Source organism: Cebus imitator, unplaced genomic scaffold, assembly GCF_001604975.1.
Source record: "Cebus imitator isolate Cc_AM_T3 unplaced genomic scaffold, Cebus_imitator-1.0 Scaffold123, whole genome shotgun sequence".
NCBI classification, from domain to species: Eukaryota; Metazoa; Chordata; class Mammalia; order Primates; family Cebidae; genus Cebus; species Cebus imitator.
Genome location: NW_016107438.1, coordinates 2,438,972 through 2,445,813, shown reverse-complemented (window position 1 = coordinate 2,445,813; position 6,842 = coordinate 2,438,972). Strand labels below are relative to the sequence as shown.

Here is a 6,842-nt window from a genome sequence, read left to right as displayed (position 1 = left end):
GATCTCAGCTCACCGCAACCTCTGCCTCCTGGGTTCAAGCGATTCTCCTGCCTCAGCCTCCTGAGTAGCTGGGATTACAGGCACGTGCCACCATGCCCAGCTAATTTTTGTATTTTCAGTAGAGACAGGGTTTCACCATGTTGACCAGGATGGTCTCGATCTCTTGACCTCGTGATCCACCCGCCTCGGCCTCCCAAAGTGCTGGGATTACAGGCGTGACCCACCGCGCCTGGCTTCAGCTATTTTTTTTTAAGCAACTTCTTGTGTTCACTGTCTGCCTCCTCCATAGAATGTAAGAGCCCTGTCAATTTTGTTTACTGATATATCCCTGATTTAGGGATTTTTTTGTTTTGTTTTTGAGACGGAGTTTTGCTCTTGTTGCCCAGGCTAGAGGGCGGTGACGAAATCTCCACCTCCTGGATTCAAGCAATTCTCCTGCCTCAGCCTCCCGGGTAGCTGGGATTACAGGTGCCCACCACCAAACCCAGCGAATTTTTGTATTTTTAGTGGAGACCGGGTCTCACCACATTGGCTAGGCTGTTCTCAAACTCCTGACCTCAGGTGATTCATACACCTTGGCCTCCCAAAATGCTGAGATTACAAGTTTGAACCACCACACCTGGCCTGCCCACCTATTTTTTTTAAAATTTTGGCTGGGCACAGTGGTTCACACCTGTAATCCCAGTACTTTGGGAGGCCGAGGTGGGCAGATCACAAGGTCAGGAGTTTGAGACCAGCCTGACCAACATGGTGAAAGCTTGTCTCTACTAAAAATGCAAAAATTAGCTGGGTGTGGTGGAACGCACCTGTAATCCCAGCTACTCAGGAGGCTGAGGCAGGAAAATCACTTGAACCCGGGAGGCAGAGGTTGCAGTGAGCCAAGATTGCGATACTGTACTCCAGCCTGGGCAACAGAGCAAGACTCCGTCTCAAAAAAATTTTTTTTTTTTTTGCAGAGATGGGGGTATCTCACTATGTTGCTCAAGCTGGTCTCAAGCGCCTGGGCTAAAGTGATGCTCTAGTCTCAATCTCTCAAAGTGCTGGGATTTGGGAACTCACAGGTTTGACCCACCATGCCTGGCTAGTTTTCTATTTCTGTGTAACAAATTATCCTCAAAACGTAGCAGCTGGCTGGGCACGGTGGCTCACGCCTGTAATCCCAACACTTTGGGAGGCCAAGGAGGGTGGATCACGAGGTCAGGAGATAGAGACCATCCTGGCTAACACGGTAAAACCTTGTCTCTATTTTAAAAAAAGCAAAATAATTAGCAGGGGTGGTAGCAAGCACCTGTAGTCCCAGCTACTGAGGGGGCTGAGGCAGGAGAATCGCTTGAACCCAGGAGGCGGAGGTTGCAGTGAGCTGAGATCGCACCACTGCACTCCAGCCTGGGCGACAAGAGCTAGACTCCAACTCAAAAAAACAAAAACAAAAAAACGTAGCAACCTACTACACTAAGCCTTTGCTGTCTCCCACGGTTTCTGCAAGCAGGGTCCTCATGAGGCTACAGTCATCTCAAAGCCTGACCAGGGCTGGAGGGTCTGCGTTCAAACTCGCTCGTGGTGGTTGGCAGGCCCTAGCTCCTCACTGGCTATCGGCAGAGGCTCTGCCTCCTTCCAAAGGAAGGAGCCTCTCCATAGGGCTTTCTATAGGGCTATGTACACCATGGCAGCTTGCTTCCCCCAGAGCGGGCAACCAAAGAGGGAGAGCAAGAGAGTGAGAGAGCGTCCAAGGCAGAAGCCGCAGTCTCTCATAACCTAATGTTGGAAGTAATGGTCCTTTGCTGCCCAGTCCTGCTAGCAGGCGACTACCCAAGGGTGCGGACTACAGGAGGTGGCCAACATCAGACTATCTTGGAAGCTGGCCACCACAGACCCCAACACATACCTGGCACATAGAAGATTCTCAAGAAATAGCAGTAGAATGAAAGAATAAAGGAATGATTTTGACACAGTGAACAGTCTGGTCTACCCCTGAACATATTCAGGTTTCTTCACAGCCCCCACTGACCCCCACAATGCTTTCTTATCATTCACCTTCTCCTCTTCCCAGTCATGTGACTGGGGCAAGTTCCAAAACTCACAGGCCTGTTGTGGGGATTATAAAACACGAGGGGGCTGGGCATGGTGGCTCACACCTGTAATCCCAGCACTTTGGGAGGCTGAGGTGGGCAGATCAGGAGTTCAAGACTAGCCTGACCAACATGGTGAAACCCTGTCTCCACTAAAACTACAAAAATAGCCAGGCATGGTGGCACATGCCTGTAATCCCAGCTTCTTGGGAGGCTGAGGCAGGAGAATAGCTTGAACCCGGGAGCAAAACTATATATATATATGGAATGAGAGGCCAGACTTGCTGGTTCGCACAGGTAATCCCAACACTTTGAGAGGCCAGGGTAGGTGAATTAACTTGAGGGCAGGAATTGGAGACCAGCCTGGCTAACACAGGGAAACCCATCTCTACTAAAAATTCAAAAAAAATTAGCCAGGCATGGTGGCACTCACCTGTAGTCCCAGCTACTCAGAGGCTGAGGTGGGAGCATCGATTCAACCCAGAAGGCAGAGGTTACAGTGAGCCACAATTGCAACCCTGCACTCCAACTTCAACAGAGCAAGACTGTCCCAAAGGAAAACAAACAAACAAACAAAACGCACAGAAAACATTTAGAAACTTGAGAGCAAGTTAGTACTACTATGAACACTTAATTTTTTTTAAATAGAAAAGACATGAAGGTGTGATGATCATAGCATCTGACACACTAAGGTTTCAATAAGTAGCCGTCGCAGGCCAGGTGCCTTGGCTTACGCCTGTAATCCCAGCACTTTGAGAGGCTGAGGCAGGTGGATTACTTGAGGTCAGGAGCTCAAAACCAGCCTGGCCAGCATAGCGAAACCTTCTCTCTACTAGAAATACAAAAATTAGCCAGGTATGGTGGCACGCACCTATAGTCCCAGCTACTCAGGAGGCTGAGGCAAGAGAATCCCTTGAATCTAGAAGGCGGAGTTTGCAGTGAGCTGAGATCATGCCATTGTACTCCAGCCTGGGTAACACAGCAAGACTCTGGCTCAAATACGTATATATATACATATATATGTATATATATGCAGTCATCATGGGCAGTGTTATGTGTCAATAATACTCCAGAGAAAGATCAAGGGATTGAAACTGCCTTTGCAAAATTATGACTGAAACAATGAAAGAGATCTAACATAATCAAATCCATCTTGCTTCTAGCCTCCAAGCTTTCCTTTTTCATTCCTGGGTATAGGCTGAACTAACTTTGGGAGAAACTCAGTTTATAGTTTTTTGTTTTGTTTTTTGAGACGGAGTTTCACTCTTGTTACCCAGGCTGGAGTGCAATGGTGTTATCTCTGCTCAGTGCAACCTTCGCCTCCCAGGTTCGACGGATTCTCCTGCCTCAGCCTCCCGAGTAGCTGGGATTGCAGGCATATGCCACCACACCTGGCTAATTTTTTGTATTTTTAGTAGAGAAGGGGTTTCTCCATGTTGGCCAGGCTGGTCTTGAACTCCTAGCCTCAGGTGATCAGCTCGGCTCAGCCTCCTAAAGTTCTGGGATTACAGGCGTGAGCCACCTCGCCCGGCCTATAGTTTATAGTTAAAAACAAAGATGATAGCCCTTTCCCAAAGCAGACCTCCTTCTTGCCTGGGGACTAGACTGCTTTTATAAGAGTAACATTAGCCACAAGATTAGAAATTATGGTTTGGGAGTCATGCAGCTGGAGGCTACAAAGTTCTGACCCTCCCTAAACTGCTCCTAAAATCAGTGCTTGCGATACTTTGCAGACCCTGCACTTGATGGATCAGCTGGCACCATTCAGGTCAATAAATGGGCTCATCTGGGCTGGGCGTGGTGGCTCAAGCCTATAATCCCAGCACTTTGGGAGGCCAAGGTGGGTGGATCACGAGGTTAAAAGATCGAGACCATCCTGGTCAACAAGGTGAAACCCCATCTCTACTAAAAATACAAAAATTAGCTGGGCATGGTGGTGCCCGCCTGTAGTCCCAGCTGCTCGGGAGGCTCAGGCAGAATTGCTTGAACCCAGGAGGTGGAGGTTGTGGTGCGCCGAGATCGCGCCATTGCACTCCAGCCTGGGTAACAAGAGTGAAGCGCCGTCTCAAAAAACAAAACAAAACAAAAACAGGCTCATCTGATCTGTGGCCCCCATCAAGGAACTGACTCAGAGAAAGAAGACAGCTTCGATTGCCTATGATTTCATCCCTGACCAATCAGCACTCCTGGCTCACTGGCCTCCCACTTCCTGCCCCCCCACAAAGCTGTCCTTAAAAACTGTGCTCCCTGGAATGCTCAGGGAGACTGATTTGAGTAATAATAAAACTCTGATTTGAGTAGTAATGAAACTCTGGTCTCCCACACAGCTGTCTCTGCATGAATGCCTCTCTATTGCAATTTCCCTGTCTTGAGGAATCCGCTCTGTCTAGGCAGCAGTCAAGGTGAACCCATTAGACAGTTACAGGATCTCCCTGGATTCAAGGGCAGTTGTGAATCTGGGGCTGTTGGAGTCAGTGAGTGTATGCTTGTGTGTGTGGGTGGGTGCGTGTGTGTGTGTGTGTGCACATGTGTGCGTGCACCTTTCTATGTGTTTGATCTTGCAAAAGGAGCTATCCCAGGTCAGCGGTGCCACAGATGGGTCATATGCTGCAGACACCCAAGTTATCACTTGGGCCAGAGATGGTCACATGCTGGGGCCTCAGTCACCCAAACAGGCAGGAGATGCTGATGAGCACATGGCTGCCATCTGTTTACACTGCATAGCATTCCTTATAGTTGTTCTTAACCTTTTTGCAATGAGGGGAGGTCAGGGGACAGGGTGTAATGAAACCCTCTGAAAGTTTGCAAATTCAATGCTCTGCCAAGCAATTAAAAAGAAAAAAAAAGGGAAGTCTGTAAGAAAAATGCACATATGTACATAAACACTAAAAAATATATATATAATCATTTCAGGCCATTCCCAGACCCTAGATTCAAAATGACAGCCTGGGACTTTGGCTCCTCGAAGGCAATAACTGGAGCTTGTCTCCCAAACAAATTGGTGAATGAATAAACGGAAGAAAAGAATCAACTGCCAAAAGGGCCAGAATCTGAGAATCATTGCTGGTTAGCACATCCCCTTCAGAAACCAGCTGGCTGGCTGGGCGCAGTGGCTCACACCTGTAATCCCAACACTTTGGGAGGCCGAGGTGGGCGGATCACCTGAGGTCAGGAGTTCGAGATCAGCCCGACCAACATGGAGAAACCCCATCTCTACCAAAAATACAAAATTAGCTGGACATGGTGGCGCATGCATATAGTCCCAACTCAGGAGGCTGAGGCAGGAGAATTGATTGAACCCGGGAGGTGGAGGTTGCGGTGAGTCGAGATCTTGCCATTGCACTCCAATCTGGGCAACAAGAGGGAAACTCTGTCTCAAAAAAAAAAAAAAAGAAAAGAAAGCCAGCTGGCTTCTCAAGACCTCAAGCATTGCCTTAGTCACTTTCCTAAGGGTATAATCTTAGACTTGTCACTTCATCTCCCTCAGTCTCATTTCCCTTATCAGAAAAATAGTGTGAATGACAAAGGGTGTTTTGTGGGCTACACAAACCATTAAAAGCATAAAGGTCTCTGCCAGCTTGGTGGCTCACGCCTATAATCCCAGCACTCTGGTAGGCCAAGATGGGCAGATCACTTGAGGTTGGGAATTCGAGACCAGCCATGGCCAACATGGTAAAATCTCGTCTCTATTAAAAATTCAGAAAAAAAAAAAAAAAATGAGCCAAGTATGGTGGCGGGCGCCTGTAGTCCCAGCTACTTAGGAGGCTGAGGCAGGAGAACTGCTTGAGCCCAGGAGGCAGAGGTTGCGATGAGCCAAGATCATGCCACTGCTCACCAGCCTGAGGAACAGAGCAAGACTCCATCTTTTAAAAAATGCCAAAAAAACAGTATTGTAGCCAATGAGGCTTATCCAAGGCACAATTATTGCTAATCGAAAACTTTTCCCAATACCCCGCCATGACGACTTGAAATATAGTGAGCAATGGCAATTTTTTACAGTCTCTACGGAGGCTGAATTTAAAAAAAAAAAAATTGCCAAAAAAACATAAGGGTCTCTCATTTTGGAAGAAGCTTCTGGAGTTAGGCAAAAGTAATTGAGTGATTGGATCAACCAGTCCTTCGGCCTCTAGCCCCGGCCCCAAAACAAAAACCCGCCTTAGGGCTGGGAGGATTGCTGGTGGGGGAGTTTGCTCCAGGGAAGGAATGGAAACCTGGATGCTAAAGCAGTCATTTGTTAGCATATTCATAGTCAGATGGCCAAATTAGGACACCACTAAGGCTGGACCAGCTTGCTTTGGTCTCATTCCAGGCCTAAGACAACAGCCTATCCAAGTTGACTAGATTGAGAATCCTACAGACATTCAAGCAACAAATATTGTTTGTGCAGCTGCTACATATGGGCCAAGGCCTGTGCTAGGCACTGGAGATTCAATGGGAACAAAGCCACTATGATCCCTGTCCTCCAGGAGCTGACAGAAGACATTAATCACCCAGGAGAAGGGGAAAGGTGCTGTGGAGCTGTGTAATGTGGGATCCTCCTGATCTCGGGGTAGGGAGTGACGGGGTCAGCAGGACAAGCTTCTTTGTAGCCCAGCCCTGAGCTCAGTGAGGAGCCATGGATGGGTTGGGAAGCACCCTGGGCAGAGGCCATAGCAAGTGCAAAGGGCCCGTGGTTTTCTTTTGAAACTAGGAAAGAAGCCAGGCGCTGCGGCACACGCCTGTAATCCCAGCACATTGGGAGGCCGAGGAGGGCAGATCACTTGAAGTCAGGTG

The 6,842-nt window shown here is 48.4% G+C and overlaps 1 pseudogene; it reads left to right on the top strand.

The window, feature by feature from the left end:
- Positions 1-5,954: 5,954 nt before the first annotated feature.
- On the top strand, positions 5,955-6,080 carry LOC119472924 (annotated as a pseudogene).
- The last annotated feature ends 762 nt before the right edge of the window (positions 6,081-6,842 follow it).